The sequence below is a fragment of the Paramisgurnus dabryanus genome, chromosome 2, assembly GCF_030506205.2.
Source record: "Paramisgurnus dabryanus chromosome 2, PD_genome_1.1, whole genome shotgun sequence".
Classification (NCBI taxonomy): Eukaryota; Metazoa; Chordata; class Actinopteri; order Cypriniformes; family Cobitidae; genus Paramisgurnus; species Paramisgurnus dabryanus.
The window spans coordinates 46,125,004-46,136,531 of NC_133338.1; the positions used below are offsets into that span (position 1 = coordinate 46,125,004).

An 11,528-nucleotide genomic window follows, 5' to 3' on the forward strand; every position below is an offset into this window, starting at 1 on the left:
AGACTTGTATATGAAGTTGAATCACTTAAAATTGAATGTAAGTACTTCTTGTTAGTGTTCAATGTTTTATGCACGTGTATTGTGAGTTATAGCATAATATGAAGTTGTATTTTTGCACTTAATAAGTTTTAAATGAAGTTGAAATGTTTGTTTGTATCGATATAGCATGCTAGTCTACTGAGGTAAATGAGATCAGTTTTTCCTCTCATATTATGTCTTCTTTAATTTTCTAATGATAACGTGAAGAACAGTATTTAGGAATCTTGCTTTTAATGGTTTTTTAACATCTCATGAAGCCTTGGTTTATTTTGTTTTATGAAATAATATTTTCAAGAAGCTTTATGTAAAACTATGATATGTTGTATTTCACTTGAAATGTATTGGGGTTATTATACGTCCAATAATTAGTTTTAAATGTTTACAGAATGTTATTTGGTCAATAAAGCAAGCAATTTATGCAATCTTGTGCATGACTATTTTCTTATTCAACCCTCTCTGAATAAGTAATATGTAATGTTTCTTAATGGCTTATCATTATTAATAATAATTTAATAGATCTGTGCCTTAATACCAATAGGGTTAATGTTATTCATTTTTTTATAAGTAATTAGTTATGAAAAAAATAGGTAGACCTTACCTAATTTTTTTTACTTTATCATAGTAATTAAATTTAGGTACTTTTTAATCAAATATATAGGATATAATTTACTCAAACAAAGTGAGTGCAAATTGTTACAACAATTTTTTTGAGTAAATTCTATAGGTTGTTTTTTACAGTGTAGATATTAATATTGACTGAGTAAGGTCATGACAATGCTTGAAATGTGAAATCAATTATTAAAACTTTGAAACTTCTAATCTCAATATAGGATTTTAAAACTTTAGCCTGCATGTCACAGACAGGATCAAATATGATTACAGTTTTTGTAGTAAATCTTCATCATGTATAGTGTCCTTCAATGGCTTGCTTTCTTTCATACAAAAATATCTGAAGATTTCTTGGCAGATGGGCCTTGTGTTGGTGTTGTGTCTTCTGGTTGACTGTGGCTGAAACCTGTAGTTTGATCTAATGATAAAAAGGAAAAGAATAAATCATAATAAAGTTATCTATTCAACAGGTGGGACGTTTGGCATTACATATTTAAAACAATAATTTCATAGTCTAAACCTACACCAATCTTGACAAACTATACCGTTGGAAAGCTCTAAGAATGTAGTTTTTATATTTTGACACAATTTTGAAAAATTATGGAGTAAGAGTCATTTTCTAAAATGTCGCAGGCCAACAGGTGGGCCCAAGGTGTTATTACACATTTATTTGTAAATATCCTATTAACCTGAAATAATCTTGACAAACAATATATTGTTGGAAAGCTCGAATGTAGTTTTCATATTTCAAGGCCATTTGATGATGGAAATTTAGTATTGACAGTCATTTTGTTAATTGTCACTGACCCCGTAGCAGTACATATGAATTCAGATATATTCATATTTCTAATATTCTTCAAAATGAATCTATGAATCTTCAAAAATCTTGACAACCTATATATCGTTGGAAAGCTCAAAGAATGTAGTTTTTTTTATATTTTAAAACCTTTTTGCATTAAAAACAATGCAGAGACAGTAATTTATCAACTTGTGACAAGATAATGCTGCTGACCGTTGACACCTAGTGGCCTTGGTTGGTAAAACCACTAAAAGTGTGACAGAAACTTTGAAATTTGGTTCAGAACTAGTTGAGACTTGTGTCTTTATTGTTGTGGTGTTTTGAGAGTAAAACATTTTAATTTTTATATACATTTGATTTGAGAGTATATACTTTATTGCATTATTTTTATTATTTCAAATAAATTTAAACGGGTATAACTATTTTTTCATTTAATATTCAAAACTACAAACACCAAGATTTTGCTTCTAGACCAAAGAATGCCAGAGTTATAGTAATTTGAACGTGCAGATCACCTTTTAACCCCCCCCCCCACTCAAAAGGGGGGTGACAGTTAAAGGGTTAAATGAGGTAAAATGTGTAAAAATAAGGATAATGTTACACTGTAAAAAAATCTGCAGAAATTACAGTATTACTGGGTATTACTGGCAATAAGCTGCCAGTAACTTACTGTAGATTTTACATTTATGTTATTTACTGGAAACAGTTTGTTCAAAGTTAAATGAACATGAAACATTATCAGTCTTTATCTACTGGCAACCAGCTGCATAATTACAGCTACTTTTTTACAGTGTATTATTTAAGGACTATTGTGCTTTTAGTTGTGATTTTGTACAACTAACATTATATTTTAATGATGTAAAGCATATGCCCACTTACCTGGTTCTTTTACTATCAGATTCACAGTTGGATTTGTATTACAGTAATAAAATCCAGAGTCTGAGTTTGAAACATTCTTTATGTGTAGTGAAAAATCACCCAATAAACTATAACGTTTATGAGGATCTGAAATTAGTTTTCGTGTCTCTCCATCTTTTTCTGCAGTGAGAATGTGCACACTTGTTCCATCTCTGTCTGTACTCCATCTCACTTTCCCTTCATGTTTACACGGAATAGTGACATACTCTCTCACAGTGAACCTCTGATTGATTATTTCTGTCAAATCAAACACAAATGAACAAAGATAATGTGCTGTAAATACATTTCATCTATTTCTTGCTGGCTTTGTATTTGTTATTATCACTTTTTTAGAATGAAATCCAGACTAATAATATAGTCTTAAAATATAAGCTTCTGTATGTACACCAAATAGGTGAAATTAAAATACTAAAACAAAATAACAAGGTCATGTCTCTGATTTGCACTGGATGTCTTTGGAGTATAAACCCCTGCTACTCACCGTTCTGAGTTGTGTGTATGTTCATGTAGAACAGAAGACACATTAAAAAAAGATGTTCCTTTTTCTGCTGTCACTGTGAGAATCAGATGAAGATTTGCTTATAGTTTAAGCTTGAAAGCAGTAAATACACATTTGCGAGTATGGTGCAAGTGACCAGTGCCGGTCTTTCCTATACGCAAAGTACGCAATTTGCATAGGGCCCCGCACCACTAGAGGGCCCCCTTGATCTCAGAATTATTTAAAACCATTATATCAAAGAAAAATTATTATTATGTTTAATGAAAACAAGACGCTATAATTTAAATAATTTGCAAACTTCCGAATTTGTGCGGGTTTTTAAAAATACTTAATGATTTCTTAAATCACTGATATGTACTCGGACAACATGCAGGCAGTTTCTCAATCCGAAGGCTGCAGCCTTCAGAGGTCACATTTGTAGGCTGTATATGCGTCATAAAAACGTATTTTAGAATATTAACAATTATAATGTTGACTATTATTCTTAGTTAATGGTTAATTGTTATATTATGCTTATGACTTGCAAATGAAATGCTTATTTAACTTAAATAAATCGGGCTTGATGACGTATGCAGCGCGCATATGCGACATGATCCGGAGGTTGCAGCCTTCAAATTTAGAAACGGCCGCGTGCATGACGCAGAAGAGTGATTTGGTAACGATGCGCATATTATATGCCCACCATTGATTTAAAACAAAGACAAAGCTATCCGTCTGGAGCAGAATAAAGGGAAAAAAACGTGAAGCAAGGGAACAAGATAAAGGATTTGCGCGAGCAGATTAAGTCAATGTAAAGACACGCGTCTTAGCATGGGGCGATTCAAATGACGCGAATTGGGTGACACAATTGCCGCGAAAACACGCGCTTTTTCCTTTGAACTTCAAGAACGCGCTCTCGCGCAGGATAATTTGACGAGAGAGAGAGAGAGAGAGAGAGAGAGAGAGAGAGAGAGAGAGAGAGAGAGAGAGAGAGAGAGAGAGAGAGAGAGAGGTAAGAATGGTGCCCACGTCGAGAAAACTTAATAGAAGACTTGAAATTTGTAAAGGATTAAAGTATATGTCACTCGTTTAATTACAGTATGTTAACTGGATAACACTGGATATAACTCATTGTATAGATAATAAAATAATGTATTTTGATTACACAAATCAAACCTAACTATATGATTGTAGCTGCTGACCAGCATAGGGAATCTCTATGGCTAATTTCTAAGACATGTTGCTGATACAGTACTGTGTGTTGTACCTTATCTTGTTAATTGAGTCTTTTTGGGCATCTTATGCCTAGAATTATTCAAGGAGGTTGATTCTTTTAACTTCCTTTAAAGTTTGATCAGTTGTGCATAATGACATGTGCAACAAATGGATATAGGGTGTCAAACTCATAGATTTGCAATATTTAAAATCAGACACTATTTTTAAAATATTTGGGGTCAACCTCTGTGACAGCTTTAAAGGGACACTTCACCCATTTGCATTAAGCTTTGTATAGTTAGAACTCCAGTCATGTTTTTGAATGGTCATGCATCATTTTCTCAGTTGCCGCTGAGACTGGAGAAATACAGATTTCAGTGTTGCACATCCTTCTTTCAATGATGTAAAAATCATCATTTTGCATCATTGAAAGAAGGAAGTGCAATGTCTTTGTTGAGGGAATGAGACTACAAACACCCCTTTTCTCTGTCAAATAGGCACCAAATTCTAAATGTATGTTACATTTCGACTACAAATATAACACTTTCAATAAAGATTAATGTTTCTACGGGTGAAATGCTCTTTTAAAGCTGAAACTTATCAAATCCTATCAGAGGTCCAGAATGTCATTGAAACACACCAGTGGCTTTGCTGTCATCAGTATTAAACATGTTACCCCTCGAAGTACCCCTCCCCACAGAGCCCCCCCCCCCCCACATAACAAATCCCAATTTAACCCCTGTGTATTAACAGTATGTATTTATATGTAATTTAATTTGATTCATTACATTCATTTAGATCAGGTAAATTTTGTAGTGCTTCTCACAACACATTTTAAATCAAAACAACTTATCAGCAAATACATGTTTCATGTTATAATCAGCAAGTTTATCAGTCAGGGTTTCAAAGTAATGTGCATATGGGAATATTATACAGCTATAAGATAATACACTATGTGGTTAGTTAACAACTAACTAACAGCAACATTGACTGGGTTTTACCCAGATAGCACAGGTACGTCTGTGAGATGTCTGGTAAAGATCTGGAGATCTGGAATACATCTGGTGTGTAAAAACATCTTATAAAGGAAAAGAGCTGCTTTACATACATTCTAAATCAAAAACGTCTTGCAGACATCTTCAATATGTCTATATGACATCTTTTAGGAGACGTCTCACAGACGTATTGCAGATGAGAAAACAATTTAAATAAGACATCTTGCAGATGTAAACGCAGACATCAAATAGACGTCTCCGAGATGTATGTGTGCTATGCTATAAGGGTCTGAATGCACTGACAGAGGGCCCCTCACAAAGCTTTGCTTAGGGCCCCCCAGCATCTAGGACCGGCACTGCAAGTGACTGTCGGTTAAGGGAGGAGTCAGCTTTTGCAAACATTGGGACATTAAAAAACTGCCTCATAAACATACTGAATTACTGCAGAAAATGGACATACAAAAAATGTTTTTTTTAAGTGTGCTTCCAAAAAGCAAACTTATTGTACCGCACAAGTTTTATTATTATTATTCTGCTGTAATTTTTGGCCAGCTCTCGCGACTAGGCCATTTGACAAAGAGACCCATTCAAACTTTAAAACGTTTGGGCAGTGCCGGTCTAAGTTGCTTGAAGACATGATGTCACAGATCCAAGTCATTCTTCCGCCATATTGGATTGAACAGAAAAAAAAAAAAAAGATGCACAGGTCACAAATTTTGTCCGAACTTCACGAAACTGGACGTACATGATACTTAGACCAAGCCTCACGAAAGTTAGAAGGATTTTTGATATCCGGAAGCGTTTGCCTGTCAAAGCCCAAACGAAATCTGCGGCCAAAACAGGAAGTCCTTCAAATCTCAGGAACACTTTCGCGTATTGAAACCAAACTTTGTACATAAACTTGGGACTCCAAGTTGAGGATGCACAACATCAAAAAAAAAAAAAAAAATTCTAAAATTTTACGCCGACAAACAGGAAGTTGTTCATATCTCAGGAACGCTTCGTACTTAAACCAAACTTTGTACATGAACTTGGGACCCCAAGTTGAGGATGCACAACATAAAAAAAACATTCTACAATTTTACGCAGCCAAACAGGAAGTCGTTCATATCTCAGGAACGCTTCGTACTTAAACCAAACTTTGTACATGAACTTGGGACCCCAAGTTGAGGATGCACAACATAAAAAAAACATTCTACAATTTTACCCAGCCAAACAGGAAGTCGTTCATATCTCAGGAACGCTTCGTATTGAAACCAAACTTTGTACATGAACTTGGGACTCCAATGTGAGGATGCACACGATCGGCGGCACCAGAGCAAGCACACTTTCGCAGTTCCTCCAGAATTGGATTTTCTAGTTATTGTTCTGCCCTAATTTGGCCAGCTCCTGAGCCTAGGCCGTTTGACCCCGTTCAAACTTTAAAACATTCGGGCAGTGCCGGTCTAAGTTGCTTGAGGACATGACGTCATGGATCCATGTCGTTCTTCCGCCATATTAGATTGAACAGAAAACCCAAATAAAGATTCGCAGGTTACCAAATTTGTCTGAACTTCACGAAACTGGACGAACATGATCCTTGGACCAAGCTTCACAAAAGTTACTAGGATTTTTGATTTTTAGAAGCGTTCGCCCATCACAGCCCAAACGAAACTTGCATTGAAGCCGCCAACACATGAAGTAGTTCTCAGGAACACTTTCACGTATTGAAACCAGACTTTGTACATGAACTTGGGTCTCCAATGTGGGGATGAAAAACATAAAAAAACATTATAGTTTTCTCCCAGCATTATTTACAGACAGGTGGGGGAGGGCAGCCCTCCATGTTGTTCTGTGTTGATGCTTTGTTAGTGGGGAGGAGCAGCACCAGAGTGCTCAGTGCAAACAGATCTGATTGCGTGCTTGTTCTCGTGATGGTCAACACGGATCTTTATAAGGATTTGGGTTATACTGAGTCACTCACTAAACTGATCTGGGTTGTGCAAGTCACTTGAGTCAGTAAAAAATGATTTGCCTCAAGGCTTTGTTTAATTACAGATGGAGTTCGGTATTTCCCCATGTAAAATTATTACTGATGCAAAACCCTTTATTGCGCGTGAGTCAAGAGGCCGCTTGTTCTGCGTGTCTCTTCAGTAAATAAGTTTTGCGGATTAACATATAACACGTGTGACACTTGTGGATTTAACGAGCAGGTGAACATAATCTCCAGAGCTGCTTTAAGAGTTTATTTTGATAAAAGCGCAGGTTCAAGGAATCAGTTGTCTATCCTATACGACAAAGTGCCAAAATAAAAGTCTGTCTGTAACTTAAACATCTGCAGGAAAAATCACTAATATTTTATAAAGTAAACTATTAAAATCTACTGTTATGTAGTATTAACATATAACTAGTTAATTAACAGTGTTGGGGAAAGTTACTTTTAAAAGTAATGCATCACAATATTAAGTTACTTCCAAAAAAAGTAACTAATTGCGTTACTTGGTAATTTTTCATGGAAAGTAATGATTACGTTACTTTTTAGTTACTTTTGCGTTACTTTTTCTTGGCTAAGGTTTGATCTCTTTCAGGCCTTGCATGTGTTTTTTATGACTGGAAAGTTCTGAATTCAGAAATTGCAAAATCACAAAAATGTCGAGGTCTGGCCTGCCATCTCATTTTCTGACTCAAACTGTTCCCACACAGGGGTGTACACATAGAGTGCATAATGTGACTACGTTTAGTTTAATTCAGTACATTATTATTTTTTTAAACAAATTAATTAAACTAAAAAAGTAACTTGCATTACTTTTTTGAAAAAGTAACTCAAATAATAATGTGCACATTTAAAAAGTAATGCGTTACTTTACTCGTTACCTCAGAAAAGTAATATTATTACGTAATGCACGTTACTTGTAATGCGTTACCCCCAACACTGTTAATTAAACAGTTTAAAAAATTAAACATACTTACAAAATCTAAATATATTTTAAATTTCAGTGAATAATTTCAAATGTACACTGTAAAAAATTACTCTGGAGGGTGTTAAATTTAACCCATGAAAATTAGTTATAATTTAATTAAGTATATAAGCTAGCAAGTAAAATAAAAAATAATGGGTATATTCTACCTTCACTATCCAATTTTTAACAGTAATAACTGCAATACTAAAAAAATAAGTAACATATACCCCAAAATATTGGCCTTAGCACCGCAAAGTGCGCATGAATCAACATCCAGGCGGGACTCGAGTCACCATTTTTTCATATCATATCGGCGGGAGAACTGCGGTTTGTTGACAGGTAAGTTTTTATTTAACTTGTTGATATCATCATGAATGGAAATGTTAAGTTGGTTAACTGTAAAATCTACCAGAAGTTTAGTCATTTGCGTGCTTCTCTGTCTCTGTTGTTGACAGATTGATAGGTTAGAATATGTCAGTCAGGTTAGCTTTGAATGAAACATCGCCCAGTTCTTGCACCTGCGAATACGAATAAATATCCATATTTATGATAAAAATATTAACTTCCATTATTATTATTTACATGTCTGAATCTCGTGAACAGCGGAGCTGCTCAATATGAGTGGTTGAACTTGAGCAAGCCACGTGACGAGAGAGAGCAGCGGACGGTTGATGTACGATACAGACGGGAGGGCGTCGAGCAGACAAACAAACAACGGTAAAGCTGTCGATGCTAGATAATTACTGTAAAAGTTTTCTTGCATTTATCTGTTAATATATTGAGTTTTGTTTTAGAAGGGATCCATTTATGAAGCCATTTTATTATTATTATTATTATTATTATCATTTACGGATATATACTTAACGTTGCCTTTCGCTTTTTAATGTCTGTTCAAAAAAGTATTTCGGAGTTCATATGTTATATATGAGACTTGTATATGAAGTTGAATCACTTAAAATTGAATGTAAGTACTTCTTGTTAGTGTTCAATGTTTTATGCACGTGTACTGTGAGTTATAGCATAATATGAAGTTGTATTTTTGCACTTAATAAGTTTTAAATGAAGTTGAAATGTTTGTTTGTATCGATATAGCATGCTAGTCTACTGAGGTAAATGAGATCAGTTTTTCCTCTCATATTATTGTCTTCTTTAATTTTCTAATGATAACGTGAAGAACAGTATTTAGGAATCTTGCTTTTAATGGTTTTTTAACATCTCATGAAGCCTTGGTTTATTTTGTTTTATGAAATAATATGTTCAAGAAGCTTTATGTAAAACTATGATATGTTGTATTTCACTTGAAATGTATTGGGGTTATTATACGTCCAATAATTAGTTTTAAATGTTTACAGAATGTTATTTGGTCAATAAAGCAAGCAATTTATGCAATCTTGTGCATGACTATTTTCTTATTCAACCCTCTCTAAATAAGTAATATGTAATGTTTCTTAATGGCTTATCATTATTAATAATAATTTAATAGATCTGTGCCTTAATACCAATAGGGTTAATGTTATTCATTTTTTTATAAGTAATTAGTTATGAAAAAATAGGTAGACCTTACCTAATTTTTTTTACTTTATCATAGTAATTAAATGTAGGTACTTTTTAATCAAATATATAGGATATAATTTACTCAAACAAAGTGAGTGCAAATTGTTACAACAATTTTTTTGAGTAAATTCTATAGGTTGTTTTTTACAGTGTATATAATGTCAATCAAATACTTTAAAATATGAAATATACTTGTATATTATTCAATATAAAAACACTATACTATCTAGGAATTAAAAAAATAAACTACACTTTTATTATGCCACCGTATTATTTAATTTGGGCAATAAACTAAAGCAGAATTTATGATTTCATATGATCATAAGATATTCAACTATATATTACATTGAACTTCACTTGTGGTTGTTGTTTTATACATGTGCTACAACTTTTTGGCATGTGCTACAAAATGTTAAACCTCTGTAGTATCCGTGCAGTGCTTTCTATAGAAAAAAAATATTACCTGCAATTACAATAACATCATTTTCATTATGCATTATTTGTTTTGGCTGTTTAAAATGATGTAAACATAGAGACGTAGGGACATGGGTGGCTAAAAACTAAGTCTACATTACACAAACAATATGTAGACAGTCATGCACCCTTCACCATTAGTGCTTTAATTGATATTATAGAAATTCTTTCATGTATTGAAACCAAACTTTGTACATAAACTTGGGACTCCAATGTGAGGATGCACAAGATAAAAAAACTAAATCAGCGGCACCAGAGCAAGCACACTTTCGCAGTTCCTCCAGAAATTCATTTTCTAGTTTTTGTTGCTATAGTTTTAGGTGTGGTAATATATCATATATAATATAATAATAATAAATAATAAAGGTGCCTGTAGTTGTACATGTACTTCCCTTGTTTTGAGGTCTGAACAAACAAAGTCTTATAAAAGTGTACAGCTAAGCGACGACTGTTTAGCTCTCCAACCACATGAGACCACAACTCTATAGGTTCAGTTTAAGTGACCTATTTGCACAATCATAATCACATTTTTATCATAAAATAAATATTACAATGCCTGTTGACCTAAACATCATCAGAACCACTGACTTTTCTGAAAAGGTCTAACATTTCTCAGAGCATATTTATATCTAAGACCTTGGTTTTAAATTTTTTCTCATTGCGTAATTCTTACAATAAGATTTGAAAGCAGTTATAGTGAATGTGTCTTGTGTTGAGTTTCAGTTGACTGTGGCTGAAATCTGTAGTTGGTTCATGTTCATCTAATATTAGAGTAACAGTTTTTTATGATTGCTATACAAAATCTTTTCGTGTCGCATGATTTTTGAAAGTGCAAAACTACATGCCAACTCTATAAACCATAAGCTATTTCTCAGCCTTTGACTCAGTTTTCAATTGCATAAAACACTTTTTTCAAAACACTACACACAATTCTCTACCTAAGACACAAAGATCTATAAGGAAGTGACTTGCTTTCCTTTTCCAAACACAACCAATCAAAATGCTACACTTATTCACCAGGTCACACAGACACACTCCTCACATGTGCAAACACGAATTGCTTAACTGATCACTAACCAATCACTGCTTTATTTTATAGTAGTAAAGATAGGCATATACAGTTTTTCTGAATTGCTAAAACACTTTTTTTGAAACCATCACTCATTTTCTCAAAACCTTAAACACAAATCCCAATTTTAAACAAAATTCACAGAACCCCTGACTCTTCTAGCAAAATCAAACAATTGCTTCAAAACCATTTCACTTGTACTCAAAATCAAACTAAGCTTTCAAATCATACACACATAAGTCTATAATATAAAACACTACAAGCATCCATTAGACACTACCTTAAAAAATGGAAAACACAACATCCAGGAGATCTGCTTACAGAAATACATGTTTACTGTACATAACAACACACTTGACAAATACTGTTAAAAATCTCTATTACTGTAATCACAAGTTTAGTTCAGTGAATATAATGAATACTTTACTGTAAGTACTGC

At 33.6% G+C, this 11,528-nt stretch overlaps 1 long non-coding RNA gene across 1 annotated transcript; it reads right to left on the minus strand.

Annotated features, from left to right (window-relative positions):
- Positions 1 to 785: 785 nt before the first annotated feature.
- LOC135778564 (uncharacterized) lies at positions 786 to 2,994 on the minus strand. The gene is made up of 3 exons (XR_010544585.1): positions 2,847 to 2,994; positions 2,327 to 2,602; positions 786 to 1,066 (listed from the first exon to the last, which is right to left on the minus strand). It is a non-coding gene; the product is annotated as an uncharacterized lncRNA (long non-coding RNA).
- Between the last annotated feature and the right edge of the window lie 8,534 nt (positions 2,995 to 11,528).